Source organism: Mustelus asterias, chromosome 4, assembly GCF_964213995.1.
Source record: "Mustelus asterias chromosome 4, sMusAst1.hap1.1, whole genome shotgun sequence".
Taxonomy (NCBI): domain Eukaryota; kingdom Metazoa; phylum Chordata; class Chondrichthyes; order Carcharhiniformes; family Triakidae; genus Mustelus; species Mustelus asterias.
In genome coordinates this window covers 57,392,690-57,409,341 of record NC_135804.1, presented here as the reverse complement: position 1 = coordinate 57,409,341, position 16,652 = coordinate 57,392,690, and the positions used below count along the sequence as shown (strand labels likewise).

General features: G+C 46.9%; 1 long non-coding RNA gene across 1 annotated transcript in view; it reads left to right on the top strand.

The window, feature by feature from the left end:
* The first annotated feature begins 1,541 nt into the window (after positions 1-1,541).
* Positions 1,542-16,652, top strand: part of LOC144492297 (uncharacterized) — a 30,304-nt gene continuing 15,193 nt past the window's right edge. Inside the window, exon 1 of the long non-coding RNA XR_013497580.1 lies at positions 1,542-1,652. This is a non-coding gene — a long non-coding RNA (uncharacterized LOC144492297). The remainder of the gene's footprint in view (positions 1,653-16,652) is intronic.

Genomic DNA, 16,652 nt, shown 5'->3' with positions numbered 1-16,652 from the left:
CTGTAAGGAGAGAAAAGAGCTGATGTTTCAAGTCCAGATGACCCTTTGTCAAAGCTTATGAAGGGAATAGATAAGATAGAAGCAGGGAAGTTGCTTCCTCTGGCAGATGAAACCAGAACTGGGGGCATGGTCTCAAAATAAGGGGGAGCAGATTTAGGACTGAGTTGAGGAGGAACTTCTTCACACAAAGGGCCCGATTTTACCATTGCATCGGGCGCAAAAACTTGGTAAAGTCGGGTGTGAGGCCATTAACGCGATCCGCGCCCACGTCCGTGCAGATGGCCACTCTACCAAGGCCCGAAAATTGCCGCGATCTGATTCGCGCCCAAAATGGGCGCAATGGCGATTTAAATGCATTTGCATGTATTTAAATTGAATTAATGGGCTGCCCGCCCAACATTACCAGCATTTCCCCCTTTACCATCGCGTTTGTGTGTCCAGATACGGCACGAAACAGACATACTCGGCAAAGGTCTGTTTCGGGCGCGACAGCTTCTGAAGAGGTAAGTTCAGAGCTTTCAATGGCTCTCTGACTCGGATCGGTGGGGGGGGGGGGGGGGGGGGGGGGGGGCGATAAGGGGGACAGTTATGATGCGGGGGATGGGAGGATGTCTGTGAGGGCCATCGCTCCCGCTTTTCGCTCCCGGGCCGCTTTATCCGCTTTTTATGACTCGGGATCGATGTGACAGGGGTGCGTTTTTCTTTTTTTTCTCACTGCGCATGCGCAGTTCAGAGCTCCGATCGTTTCAGGCGCGATAAGCCCCGCACCTACAGTGCAATTCAGACTCGCGATTTTTTTTCAGGCTAGGTGCGTATGGGGGCGCCTGGGAACAGATTTCCAAGTCGGATCTGAATTACACCCAGATTCAGCACTTAGAATGAAAATGGTAAAATCGGGCCCAAAGGGTTGAGAATCCGTGGAATTCCCTGCCCAGTGAAGCAGTTGAGGCTACCTCATTGAATGTTTTTAAGACAAGATTAGATAAATTTTTGAACAGTTAAGGAATTAAAGGTTATGGTGAGCAGGCGGGTAAGTGGAGCTGAGTCCATGAAAAGATCAGCCATGATCTTACTGAATGGTGGCGCAGGCTCGAGGGGCCAATTGGCCTACTCCTGCTTCTAGTTCTTATGTTCTCATGTTCTCATCTCTGATGAAGGGTCATCTCGAAACGTTGGCTCCATTCTCTCCCCACAGATGCTGTCAGACCTGCTGAGATTTTCCAGCATTTTCTGTTTTTGTATCAGATTCCAGCATTCGCAGTATTTTGCATTTAATTAAGGAGGAACCTATGAAGAAATGTCTACACTGAAATTCCCCTCACATTTCCCAAAGTTCCTGAAAAGCCAAGAGTTGTCAACAGTCATTGTCTTTGGTGGTCAGCAGCCACGTCAACAGATTTGTAGCTTGGCCCGGTTCCAGTTTGCAAGCAATTTCAAGACAGAATCTATTTGCATGATGCTAAGGGGAATTCAAAGAATGCCAGCCAACAGCCAATCACAAACATATCGCCTGAGTCAGTCGGTAACCACATAGTTCTACTACCAGAAAACATTTCAACTTATTTCAGTTCAACCAGCAGGAGAGGGCTCAGGAGAAAGACCCTGTGAAGATTATACTCTCTAATCGAAGTTTGTTTCCAGTGAAGTACCAGGTATGGGGAAAAGTCTGGGGGGGAACGATCCTTAACCAGCTCTCTTCAATTGAGTGGCAGTAAGCTATAGCTTTTTGTTCTCTTAAAATAGGCCATGGATAGAGTTGTTAGTGGGAATAAAAGCCACATCACCATTCTATGCAATGTAAACATTAATCAGAAAACCAAAAGATTTCAGCCTATTGCTATAAACTGAGTTTAGTATTTGATCACAGCATGTGGGTATATTTACGCCCTGTACATATGTCCACATTAAGTGCAGTTTATAGACATTGTGGATGCTGTTGATTGTCTTTCACTTTGGAGTACTGATTAGAATTTAGTTGAACCACACAGGAGTAAGAGTTCTGAGTAAAGTTTGTTTGCCGGGGGAGGGGGGTGCTGGTGAGAGAGAGGAGCGAGAAGAAGGAGAGGGGAAGAGAGAGAGAGAATCATAGAATCCTACATTGCAGAAGGAGGCTATTCGGCCCATCAAGTCTGCACCCACCACAATCCCACCCAGGCCCTATCCCCATGTATTTACCCTAGCTAGTCCCCTGACATTATGGGGCAATTTTAGCATTGCCAATCCACCTAACCTGCACATCTTTGGACTGTGGGAGGAAACCGGAGCACCTGGAGGAAATGCAGGCAGACACGAGGAGAACGTGCAGACTCTGCCCAGACAGTGACCCAAGCTGGGAATCAAACCCGGGTCCCTGGCACTGTGAGACAGCAGTGCTAACCACTGTGTCACCATGCCGCCAGTTTGATTGACAGTTCTAGGTGGTTATAAAGTAATTGATGTGCTTGTTTTTTTTATAAGGAATTGAATTGTTGAAGGAATTTAAATGTAGTGAATGAGTTTTTTTAACATAGGGAAGTCATCAGGTGAATTTTACAGTCCTTTTGTGGGTGGGGGTAGAGCCAGAAAATGTGATAAGCAATTCAAAAAGCCATTAACTTTAGCAGGGCTGGAAGATCCCGCTGACGCGGGGGGCCATAAAATTCCACACTTAGAATTTTATTTTATTTCGAGTGGGGAACTACATCCCTAGTGGAGCAGGAAATCATAAAGGGGAAGAAATTGTGGGGTTGTCAACATGTTCCGGAACTGTTGGCATCAGACCATGGGGGCTTCAGCATAGGATCATTGGGAGGATGGAAGATCTGGTTAATTTGGGTGGTCTGAGTGAAGCACTCCTGATCCTCCAGACAACAAGTAGTACTAAAAAGGCAGTCACCTGTTGCTGCTGACAGCTCTTGCCTCCCTTAAGCTACAGGGTTCCTGTGTCTTGGGAAATGGCCCCAGTTGTTAAATCCACACGGTTGCTAAAATTTGAAGTATTTAGCCTTGTTAATATATTAAAATTATTGACCCACCTTGACAGCAGATTACTTATCCTCCCCATCCCATAATCAAGCTTGGTTAAACTGGAAGTAAGCACTCTCATACAGGCTGGGGACTGGTTTTCCATTTTTAACATTTTCAATCACCCATTCCAGGGAGTTAAAATTGTCCCATAACATTTGGCCAGATAACCAGTTTTTGAGGGGTTATTTGCATGTAAAGGATTTGAAAGCATTGGCTTAGAAGTGGCAGGAGGGTTTTTTTTAAATGGAAATAAATGTATGAGAATGTACGTTTTTAGAAGAAGCCTGTGCATAATGAATGATGTAATTTTCAAAAGGTTTTTGGGTATTATAATCAATCAAAAAATAATAAGGCTAATTATAAAGGAATATTTGTTGAACTGAGGCTTTTCCCTGAATATTCTAAAGATTTAGTAACAATTTTTTTCTTACATCTGATATAACAAAATCATTAATGCATTCTTGATTACCATGTTTATGCATTTGCTGTAACACTCATCTTGCTGGAATTATCATTTTATGCTAGCTAGACATAGTTTAGAAACAGACATCTTAAACTTGACATCCTGTCATCATGACATGTCCCCCAACATCTTGAGTGACAACAGCAAAACATGAGAAAGGCCAATATTTTTTTCTCTACAGCACAGTAATGTGGAATAGGGGCTCATTAAAAGCTAGTTAATGCTCTTTTGATTACTTGTTTTGAAAGTAGCTGGATTGGATGAATATCTAGCTAAAATAGGGGCCAGGATTTTATGCGTCTCCCCTGGGCAGATGCAGAGGGATATTTAAATTGCCATTTACTTCAGAGGAACTGTAATATTCCACCGGGGAGAGGGGCCATAAAATCCCGGCTCAGGTTGTGGATTGTTTCAATTATTCAGTAGATCAGGCCAGAGATACCCAGGTTTGATTTAGTACAATTCACATTTGTGCCGAGTATAAGGAGGAAATTTAGCCAAGGTTCATTACTGATCACTCACCAACACTCAGACAGACTTGGAACTGTGGGGGGGTTCCTCCAGGCCTGCTAGCTTCCAGCGAGAATCGCAATGGCTCCAAGAATCAGATGTCGGGCAAAAATGGGTTTGTTGCGCTCACACTGGCCCCGCCGGGTTCCTTTCCAATCAGGCTTCCTGAGTCATTACATTGACGATGAGAAACAAAGAGAACAAAGAACAATACAGCACAGGAACAGGTCCTTCAGCCCTCCAAGCCTGCGCCAACAATGATACCTACCTAAAACTGGATGCACTTACGGAGTACGTATCCTTCCATTCCCATCCTATTCATGTATTCGTCTAGATTCCCCTTAAATACCGCTATCGTACCTGCTCCCACCACTGAAAAGTTTCGGACAGCCTTGTCTTTCAATGAATCCGGTAAGACAGTGGAGGGGAGACATTGAAAATGCCACTGTTTCGGAAACTGGAAGCTTATGATGCGGGTGTGGAGGATTGACCCCAGTGGGTTTCCTCCGGGTGCTCCGGTTTCCTCCCACAGTCCAAAGATATGCGGGTTAGGTTGATTGGCCATGCTAAAATTGCCCCTTAGTGTCCTGGGATGCGTAGATTAGAGGAATTAGCGGGTAAAATATGTAAGGATATGGGGGTAGGGCCTGGGTAGGATTGTGGTCGGTGCAGACTCGATGGGCCGAATGGCCTCTTTCTGTACTGTAGGGTTTCTATGATTCTATGATACACCAAAAGAATTAGATATTTCTTCTGAACGAACAAGATCAAAAGAGGTGACCCACAGTCATCCTCATGACTGCTTGTGGGGCCCTGACTTTCAGTATCATAAAAAGTTTAACCTACCTGGCAGCCCCAGAATTAAAATCTCTTGACGAATTGGTAGATATGGTATCAGACCATTATGACCCTATTGCAACGCTACAGGTTTAACATGGCAATGAGATTTCCTGGGGAACCAGTCACTGAATTCTTGATGAGACTGCAGAAATTGGCAGAACACTGATTACGGGCTAGGCTTCGGGAACTTAACGGATTATTTAGTACATGGAATTAATAATATTGCGACCTAAAGGAAGTTACTGGCTGAACCAAAGGTGGAATTCAAGAAAGCCGTAGAACTGCGAAAATGTGGAAAAAGGGGCCCAGGAGAATCAGGGGTCCATAGACAGTAACATCCTCAGCCTTCAGCAATCCCCATACCACAGAACAAAATCCCCATCAGATAACTCCCATTTCCCATTTGCTGCCAAGAAAGGCAATTGGAGTCAGAGGCGGTAAGAAACTAGATTGGAAGCCTCTCCACAAAACAATGAGGAGTGAGCACATCTGAGCTGCACTTGTAGTCATCGGGTCTGCCCCAGGCAAGGTTACCGAAACAAGCAAAACATGTACATCAAGGAGACAGTGGGCACCTGTGTCAGGTCCTCGCGGAGTCGCAGAGACTCCGACTCTGGGTGGCAGTGAAGGTTATGGCGGCCCTAAACTTTTACGCTACCAGGTCCTTTCGGGCTACCAGCGACAGGGAGATCTGTGGGATCTCCCTGTCCTCGGTCCATAAGTGCGTCCGCAAGGTGACGGATGCCGTTTGCCCTGGCAGGCCAGTGCATGAATTTCAACGTGGACCAGGCCCAGCAGAAAGCCTGGGCTGTAGGCTTTGCTGCCATGCCGAATGTGCAGGGTGCTACTGATTTCTACACACGTCACCCTGTGGTCCCCAAAACGTCAAGCACAGTGCTTCGTCAACAGAAAGGGGTTCCCTTCCCTGAATGTTCAGCTGGTTTGCGATACAAGATATATGTCTGCATGCCATCCGGGGTCCGTAGACGGAAGTTTCATCCTGCGGAGTTCTGACATCTCAGGGGTTTTCAAGGACCAGCCCAGTCTTTAGGGTTGGCTGGTGGGAGACAAAGGCTATCCGCTAAGGGCTTGGCTGATGATGCCAGTGAGACCCGTTATAATGAAGCCCATGCTGCCACCCGGTCCATCGTTGAACAGTGCATCAGATTCCTGAAGATGCAGTCCCACTGCGTGGACCGTTCTGGCAGGGCCCCAGATAGTCTCCCGCATCATTATGTTTACTGTGCGCTCCACTGTAGATGGCACAGCAGCGGGGAGACTGCCTCCAAAAAGAGAGCAACGAGGCAGAAGTCCCTGAGGAGAGGGCCCATGAAGATGCGGAGGAGAAGGAGCTGGAGGACATGCTGCAGCAAGTGTCCGGTACGGCAGTGCAGGGAGGGAGACCCTCATTGCCGTCACAACATTCAACGACTGGGGGCATGCAACCGCACCCACCACCCCCCCGCACCCTAACCTTGTCCACATCACCCGCCATGGGTCCCACTGACATGACACCAAAGTACTGAGCCTCGGCTGGCCGTATTAGTGAGTTACTGGTCCAGGCAGGAATGTGATGACAACTCGCTATATGGCACGCTGTGATGTAGCCCCGGTGCCACACAAGTGTGACTATGATCTACATTTGGATGCGGGTCAGGGACTCAACCATCCGGGTCATTGCCGTGAGCGTGGAGCCGGGGGGCGGGGGGGGGGGTTAGTTGCTGGGAATGCCATGCCAGGTTGTGTGACACAATGGGATAGTTTGGGATTAGTGCTTTGAGACCCACAGGAGTCAGGGGTCTGGCACTGGCGCTGGGAAATGGGCATCACATACTTGGTGGGCCTCTCCTGTGCAGAATGATTCTCTGAGCTCCCTGTGCAAGGCAAATAACAGATAGATTAGTAACAGCTGTGGGGTTAATAACATTGATAGTGCAGTAACATTGTGATATTTAACATAGAACATAACTGCGCAGTACAGGCCCTTCGGCCCTCAATGTTGCACCGACCAGTGGTACCAATCTAAAGCCCCTCTAATCTACACTATTCCAATATCATCCATATGTTTATCCAATAACCACTTGAACGCTCTCAACGTTGACGAGTCCACCACTGCTGCAGGCAGGGCATTCCACGCCCTTACTACTCTCTGAGTGAAGAACCTACCTCTAACATCTGTCCTATATCTCTCACCCCTCAATTTAAAGCTATGCCCCCTCGTGCTAGCCAACACCATCCGAGGAAAAAGGCTCTCACTATCCACCCTATCTAATCCTCTGATCATCTTGTATGCCTCTATTGAGTCACCTCTTAACCTTCTTCTCTCTAACGAAAACAACCTCAAGTGCCTCAGCCTTTCCTCATACGATGTTCCCACCATACCAGGCAACATCCTGGTAAATCTCCTCTGCACCCTTTCCAACACTTCCACATCTTTCCTATAATGCGGCGACCAGAACTGTACGCAATACTCCAAATGCGGCCGCACCAGAGTTTTGTACAGTTGCAGCATGACCTCCTGGCTCCGAAACTCAATCCCTCTACCAACAAAAGCTAACACACCGTACGCCTTCTTAACAACCCTATCAACCTGGGTGCCAACTTTCAGGGATCTATGCACATGGACACCCAGATCCCTCTGTTCATCCACACTACCAAGTATCTTACCATTAGCCCAGTACTCTGTATTCCTGTTACTCCTTCCAAAGTGAATCACCTCACACTTTTCCGTATTAATCTCCATTTGCCACCTCTCAGCCCAGCTCTGCAGCTTATCTATGTCCCTCTGTAACCTGCCACTTCCCTCCGCACTGTCTACAACTCCACCGACTTTAGTGTCATCTGCAAATTTACTAATCCATCCTTCCACGCCCTCATCCAAGTCATTAATAAAAATGACAAACAGCAGTGGCCCCAAAACAGATCCTTGCGGTACACCACTAGTAACTGAACTCCAGGATGAATATTTCCCATCAACCACGACCCTTTGTTTTCTTACAGCTAGCCAATTCCTGATCCAAACCACTAAATCACCCTCAATCCCATGTGTCCATATTTTCTGCAAAAGCTTACCATGGGGAACCTTACCAAACGCTTTGCTGAAATCCATATACACCACATCAACCGCTTTACCCTCATCCACCTCTTTGGTCACCTTCTCAAAGAACTCAATAAGGTTTGTGAGGCACGACCTACCCTTCACAAAACCGTGCTGACTATCCCTAATCAAATTATTCCTTTCTAGGTGATTATAAATCCTATCTCTTATAATCCTTTCCAATACTTTGCCCACAACAGAAGTAAGGCTCACCGGTCTACAATTGCCAGGGTTGTCCCTACTCCCCTTCTTGAACAAGGGGACAACATTTGCTATCCTCCAGTCTTCTGGCACTGTTCCTGTAGACAATGACGACACAAAGATCAAAGCCAAAGGCTCTGCAATCTCCTCTCTAGCCTCCCAGAGAATCCTAGGATAAATCCCATCCGGCCCAGGGGACTTAGCAATTCTGGAAAGGGTAAAAATAGCTAACACCTCCTCCTTATGAACATCAATACCATCCAGTCCAACAGCCTGCATCTCAGTACTCCCTCAACAACACTGTCCCTCACCAGTGTGAATACCGACGAAAAATATTCATTTAGTGCCTCTCCTATCTCTTCAGACTCCACGCACAACTTCTCACTCCTGTCCTTGACTGGCCCTAATCTTATCCTAGTCATTCTTTTACTCCTGACATACCTATAGAAAGCTTTAGGGTTTTCCTTGATCCTACCTGTCAAAGACTTCTCATGTCCCCTCCTGGCTCTTCTTAACTCTTTCTTTAGGTCCTTCCTGGCTAACTTATAACTCTCAAGCGCCCTAACTGAGCCTTCACGTCTCATCTTAACATAAGTCTCCTTCTTCCTCTTCACATGAGATTCAACCTCCTTAGTAAACCACGGTTCCCTCACACGTCTGCTTCCTCCCTGCCTGACAGGTACATATTTATCAAGGACGCGTAGTAGCTGTTCCTTGAACAAGTTCCACATTACAATTGTGCCCATCCCCTGCAGTTTCCTTCCCCAACCTATGCCAGCTAAATCTCGCCTAATTGCATCATAATTTCCTTTCCCCCAGCTATAACTCTTGCCCTTTGGTATATACCTATCCTTTTCCATTGCTAAAGTAAACGTAATCGAATTGTGGTCACTGTCACCAAAGTGCTCACCTACCTCCAAATCTAACACCTGGCCTGGTTCATTACCCAGTACCAAATCCAATGTGGCCTCGCCTCTTGTTGGTCTATCTACATACTGCGTCAGGAAGCCTTCCTGCACACACTGGACAAAAACCGACCCCCCTAAAGTACTCGAACTATAGCTTTCCCAGTCAATATTTGTAAAGTTAAAGTCCCCCAGTACAACTACCCTGTTACTTTCGCTCCTATCCAGAATCATCTTTGCAATCTTTTCCTCTACATCTCTGGAACTTTTCGGAGGTCTATAAAAAACTCCCAACAGGGTGACCTCTCCTTTCCTGTTTCTAACCTCAGCCCAAACTACCTCAGTAGATGAGTCCTCATCAAATGTCCTTTCTGCCACCGTAATACTGTCCTTGACTAACAATGCCACACCTTCTCCCTCTTTTACCACCTTCCTTGCACTTACTGAAACATCTAAACCCCGGAACCTGCAACAACCATTCCTGTCCCTGCTCTCAACCTCCTGTACATCGGAGCTACAATTCAGGTACCCACCCCCCTGCTGAATTAGTTTAAACCCTCCCGAAGAGCATTAGCAAATTTCCCCCCCAAGATATTGGTACCCCTCTGGTTCAAGTGCAGACCATCCTGTTTGTAGAGGTCCCACCTACCCCAGAAAGAGCCCCAATTGTCCAGGTATCTGAATCCCTCCCTCCTGCACCATCCCTGTAACCACGTGTTCAACTGCTCTCTCTCCCTATTCCTCTCCTCACTATCACGTGGCACGGGTAACAAACCAGAGATAACAACTTTGTTTGTTCTAGCCCTAAGCTTCCACCCTAACTCCCTGAATTTCTGTCTTACATCCCCATCCCTTTTCCTACCTATGTCTTGAGTGCCTATGTGAACCACAACTTGGGCTGGTCCCCCTCCCCCTTAAGGATATCGAAAACACAATCCGAGACATCACGGACTCTGGCTCCTGGGAGGCAACACACCAACCGCGAGTCTCTCTCGTTCCCGCAGAATCTCCTATCCGTCCCTTTAACTATGGAGTCCCCAATGACTAATCCTCTACTCCTCTCCCCCCTTTCCCTTCTGAGCCGAACAGAACAATAAAGCAGGTGGACGTGATTCTAAACAGTGCCTAATTTCCTAAACCTAATGAGTGAAGTCCTTCATCCATATCCTCTTGGTGACCCTACAACTGCTTAATTTATTTGTGGCCTACCACTGTGTCTAGGTGTCCCCCCAGGTTGCACATTAGAGGTGGAGGCGGCCAGCTGCGTTCTGTGCTCCATGACCTGTGATGCCCTTGGCGGTCATCCCCAGGACAGCCTGCACCTGGAGTGCCCCAGCCAACTTTCTGGTGTCACAGACGCAGCAGTGCCACCTTGTTTATCCCTCAGCTCATGAGATGCACCAGTGTTGGCCGGTGTCTCCTGGGTGGAAGGCCCCGTCACAGGCTCCAGCCCTTCTTCCTCCTTCAGGGTGCCAATGGACCCCTGGTCACTCCATAAGATGGCAGAGCAGCTGGATTGAGTTCCAGAAGCTCCAGCGTCACCTGGCTCCAGCATCCCATGGTGTGTAAGCCTTAGCAATGGCCTTTTGCGTCTGGGCCAAGCTCTGCAGCCATGGCCTACTGTAACTGGGCCATGATCTCCAGGCCCAGAGCCATGAACTGCTGTGACTCAGCTATGCCTTGGATACTGCCACCCATGGTGACCATTTCCTGCCCCTGGCTTTCCAGTGCGGACCACACTTGCAGTGCTGGCCTGGGTACCATGCAATGCTGGCAATATCTCCTGTATCTGCAGTCTCTGGGACTCCTCCCAACAGCCTCGCAGTTGCTGCAGTATTGCTGACAGATCCTCCTGCATTCCCCTGCTCTGCTGCTGCACCTCCAGCAGCTTAGGGAGGACTAATCGCAGTGGCCCGGCACCTGCCAAGGGGCCAACTGATTCCTTGCCTCCGGCAGACCTCCGCAAACCCCAAGACCTTGGATGTTCCCGCCTCCACCCAATTTACAACTGATGTATCATGTACATCAGAGCGACCTAGAAGCCTCACCACTAACCTGTTCTACTGTGGTGATAGTATCTGTGCTGGTGAATTGTGTGATGGAAGCCTATGTCAATTGGCCTCAGAGATTTCCTCAGAGCTTTCCTCCAAGGTTTCCTGAGCTCTTGTGGGGCATCTCAGCGGGGGTACCGTGGACGGGGCCACCAAAACCCACCAGGACAGTGTCAAGAGGGTGGGGCCTGAGTGGGGGGTGGAGCTATGATGGGGGTAGGCAAGGGAGGAGCTCTGCAGGACAGGGAGAGAGTTCTGCAAGGAAGGGGGGAGCTCTGCAGAGGTGGTGACTGGCGGTGGGGGAGGGAGATCTGCAGCGGTAGTGATCGGCGATGGGCGGGGAACTCTGCAAGGTGGGTGGTGATCTTTAGATGTCATTAACATGCCCGACTCAGCCGTTTTCAGCCTCCCCAATGTTTTCTCCCTCTGCAACGGTGGTGATTGGCAAGGGTGGCGATTTGCAGGGGGAAGGGAAACTCTGCAGATGGGGAGGTGATTGATGGGGAGGAGAACTATGCAGATGGGGGGTTATGGCTGGGAGGAGTGGAAGCACTGACACAGGGAGCGATCAGCAGGGCGGGTCTGATGTCTGCGGTGGGGTGGCAGATCTCGCAGTTTACTGGTACCTCAAGTGCTCTGCAGCTGGTTTCACTGGTGAGTTTAGACTCTTCCCTTACTGGTGAGAATCACATCTGGGCTCCTTTTTTGAACTGAATGCTGTAAAATTGCGATTTGCAGCTTGCCAAAAAAAAACTGACTCCCTTCTCTGCTTTTTTCTCACTCATTCAGATCACACCCTACATGTCGTAACACATGTTTTTGGACCTGGTCATAAACATCACAAAGCCATTTAACTCATATTTCCATAATGTGGCAAAAATTCCCTCTCCATCCATATATTATGATTTTTAAAAATTTGATCTTGTGGGTAATGCACAGTATTTGAAATTACAGTGTTATAATCCAATTCCAACTTGACGTTGCACTAAAGCAAAAGGTTTATAAATTGGCACGAGGAATTCCATGAATAGGTGTATTTGACAGTCTGAAGGTCCCTGTGTTGTTTGAATTCTGCTCTGGAGAGTTTGATCTTTAGAAACTGATGAATAAATCAATAAACTGGTAAGTGAAACCAAAATTACTTTGAAAATTGACTCCTAACTTCGCAACAACATAAACACATTTATTTTTTCTACAGTGGGTAACTATCTTGAGAAACATATTTGACACTTTCAACTCTGGAGTAGTGTTGAAAGCAGTTAACACTTTGGCAATAATACATGCTGCCTCACAGTGCGAGGGACCTGGGTTCGAGTCCCGGCTTGGGTCAATGTCCGTGTTGAGTTTGCATGTTCTCCCCATGTCTGCATGGGTTTCCTCCGGATGCTCCAGTTTCCTCCCACAGTCTGAAAGAAATGCTTGTTAGGTGAATTGACCCAAACAGGCGCCGGAGTGTGATGACTGGAGGAATTTCACATTAACTTAATTGCAGTGTTAATGTAAGCCTTACTTGTGACTAATAAATAAACTTTAAAGGTAAAGTGGCATGTACTAAAATGGATTGAATACTGGCCGGGTACTAGGGTACATATGAAAACAAAATATTCTGGAGCAAGATGCAAGTGGAATACTACAGGATTTTGTGGTGGTAGCATTATTCTTCAACATTTTTTTTAAAATGGCGGTATGAGGAAAGATATTAGTTAGAGGAGGACCTGGCTTCTTTCGGGAACTGGACAGACAACTGACAGATACAATTTAATATCGTTAAATGTAAATAAATTCAATTAGAGGCAAAGGATTACAAAATTAACGGAAATTTTCGGGCCAGATTCTCCAACTTCACTCGCAACTGGGATTGTCCAGTCCCACTGCAGTGAACAGAGATTTGGCTGAATGCCAAATTCTCCATTCCTGTTAGCAGCGGGGCATGAACAACCGAAGAATTCCAGACATTGACTAAAATGGATGAGAAAAGGGTTCTTGAGGCTATTAAAGGCTCTTCAAGCCATCAATTCAAGGTCGAGCATCTTTAAAAAAGAATGTGGAGTGCTGAGCTGCATAAAAAAGGAAAAGAGAGTATATCAAAGGAAGTAATATTATATAAAATAGTTAGGCCGACCAAGTGTATAGGACTATTTTGGAACAGTTTTGGATTATTGAATTTGAGTTTTTTTTAAAAGGTATTTTCTTTGGGTTCAGACTATTGCCATAAATAAGTCAAAAGCTGGTAATTTGAAACAAAAACAGAAAATGCTGAAATGACTGAACAGGCAGCATCTACAGAGAGACACATTGTTCACATTTGAAGGCCTTGCTCCCGTGCTTTTTTTTTCCAATGACTGAGTAAATTTTGAAAACCCAGGGGAAGAAGTAGAGGTTCTTTGCCAATTTAAGTCAGCTAACTGATCCATCAACATAATCTTCATGTTGTTTCCTCATCTTCAGAAAAGCAAAGAATAAACACCCAAGCTAACCATGAATTAAGTTTAAACTGATGAGGAAAAGATCAGTAAGAGTTTTACAAATTTTTAAAAATGGAGAAGTAAAGCATCATCTCATTTACCAGGATCTCTTGCCCTGAAATTCTGGACTCTCACAATTTCAGCAAGAAATGGCAGATTGTCCAAAGAAGTGGCGTAAAACACTGAAAGCAGCTTTTGATACTGTGTTAACGTGGTCCCTGAGGGCTACATGGTCGGGCCGGACCTTATGGAGTGTCGAGGCAGGAAGCGGAGCCAATTGAATGCAAGGGTGCATATCCCATGTTGGGAAGGATCAGCATTTGCAGCCAGGGAGGAGTAGAAATTTCCTAGTTCCGTGGGGATCGCAGTGCACAGTTAGAGGAGGAAGAGAATGGAGTGTTGAAGATAAGAAAAAGCAAGGTACAGGCGCATGTTAAAATGCCTTTGATCGGGAAATTGGAACATTTCGCCCCTGAAGTAGAAAACTGGGACCAGTATATTGAGAGGCTATGTTATTTTTTTTGTAGTAAATGAAAAAACAACTGAAGAAAAACCGATTATTCTGCTCACAGTTTGTGGCACACAAACTTAAGAGTTTAATCAGAAGTTTATGCTCACCTGATGCTCCAGACACCCAATATTTTGACCAGATAGATAGCTGAGCTGGTTAAAAATCATTTCGAACCCAGATCCTCAATCATCATGTTGAGGTACAATTTTCACTCAGCAGTCCGAGAGCCAAGGAAGCTAGTGCCAGATTGAGAGGATTAGCAAAGCATTGTGAATGTGGCCCAGCTTTAGGAGAAATGTTGAGGGACTGTTTGGTCTGTGGCATAAATAGCCTGATTATACAAAATAAGCTACTGACAAAAACGGTTGATGAAGGAAGGGCCGTGGATGTCGTCTATATGGATTTCAGTAAGGCATTTGACAAAGTCCCACATGGCAGGTTGGTTAAGAAGGTTAAGGCTCATGGGATACAAGGAGAAGTGGCTAGATGGGTGGAGAACTGGCTTGGCCATAGGAGACAGAGGGTAGTGGTTGAAGGGTCTTTTTCCGGCTGGAGGTCTGTGACCAGTGGTGTTCACAGTAAGAAGTTTAACAACACCAGGTTAAAGTCCAACAGGTTTATTTGGTAGCAAAAGCCACACAAGCTTTCGGAGCTGCAAGCCCCTTCTTCAGGTGAGTGGGAATTCTGTTCACAAACAGAGCATATAAAGACACAGACTTAATTTACACGAATAATGGTTGGAATGCGAATACTTACAACTAATCAAGTCTTTAAGAAACAAAACAATGTGAGTGGAGAGAGCATCAAGACAGGCTAAAAAGATGTGTATTGTCTCCAGACAAGACAGCCAGTGAAACTCTGTGGGGGTTACAAATAGTGTGCCATGAACCCAATATCCCGGTTGAGGCCGTCCTCGTGTGTGCAGAACTTGGCTATCAGTTTCTGCTCAGCGACTCTGCACCGTCGTGTGTCGCGAAGGCCGCCTTGGAGAACGCTTACCCGAATATCAGAGGCCGAATGCCCGTGACCGCTGAAGTGCTCCCCAACAGGAAGAGAACAGTCTTGCCTGGTGATTGTCGAGCGGTGTTCATTCATCCGTTGTCGCAGCGTCTGCATAGTTTCCCCAATGTACCATGCCTCGGGACATCCTTTTTGCAGCGTATCAGGTAGACAACGTTGGCCGAGTTGCAAGAGTATGTACCGTGCACCTGGTGGATGGTGTTCTCACGTGAGATGATGGCATCTGTGTCGATGATCCGGCACGTCCAGTGGTGTTCCGCAGGGCTCTGTACTGGGGCCTCTGCTATTTGTGATATATATATATAAATGATTTGGAAGAAGGTGTAACTGGTGTAATCAGCAAGTTTGCGGATGACACGAAGATGGCTGGACTTGCGGATAGCGAAGAGCATTGTCGGGCAATACAGCAGGATATAGATAGGCTGGAAAATTGGGTGGAGAGGTGGCAGATGGAGTTTAATCCAGATAAATGCAAAGTGATGCATTTTGGAAGAAATAATGTAGGGAGGAGTTATACAATAAATGGCAGAGTCATCAGGAGTATAGAAACACAGAGGGACCTAGGTGTGCAAGTCCACAAATCCTTGAAGGTGGCAACACAGGTGGAGAAGGTGGTGAAGAAGGCATATGGTATGCTTGCCTTTATAGGACGGGGTATAGAGTATAAAAGCTGGAGTCTGATGATGCAGCTGTATAGAACGCTGGTTAGGCCACATTTGGAGTACTGCGTCCAGTTCTGGTCGCCGCACTACCAGAAGGACGTGGAGGCGTTAGAGAGAGTGCAGAGAAGGTTTACCAGGATGTTGCCTGGTATGGAGGGTCTTAGCTATGAGGAGAGATTGGGTAAACTGGGGTTGTTCTCCCTGGAAAGACGGAGAATGAGGGGAGATCTAATAGAGGTGTACAAGATTATGAAGGGTATAGATAGGGTGAACAGTGGGAAGCTTTTTCCCAGGTCGGAGGTGACGATCACGAGGGGTCACGGGCTCAAGCTAAGAGGGGCGAAGTATAACTCAGATATCAGAGGGACGTTTTTTACACAGAGGGTGGTGGGGGCCTGGAATGCACTGCCAAGTAGGGTGGTGGAGGCAGGCACGCTGACATCGTTTAAGACTTACCTGGATAGTCACATGAGCAGCCTGGGAATGGAGGGATACAAACGATTGGTCTGGTTGGACCAAGGAGCGGCACAGGCTTGGAGGGCCGAAGGGCCTGTTTCCTGTGCTGTACTGTTCTTTGTTCTTTGACTGAGACCAAAATTTCTCCAGAAAAAGCTGTGGCCCTGGACCAGATGACTGAATGTGTAGAACAGGGTGTAAGTGAGTTGCAAGGCATGCCAAACAAAGTAAACCGCTTGTGGTGGAAATAGGCCCCTCCCACCACTTACCAGTGTGGATCACGCAAAGTGTCGGAGATTCATTCTAGTAAGTACACCCAAAAAACAGGCGGGAAATACTCCAAAGATGTGCGGGTTATGTTGATTGGCCATGCTAAAATTGCCCCTTAGTGTCCTGGGATATGGGGGTAGGGCCTGGGTGGGATTGTGGTCGGTGCAGACTCGATGGGCCGAATAGCCTCTTTCT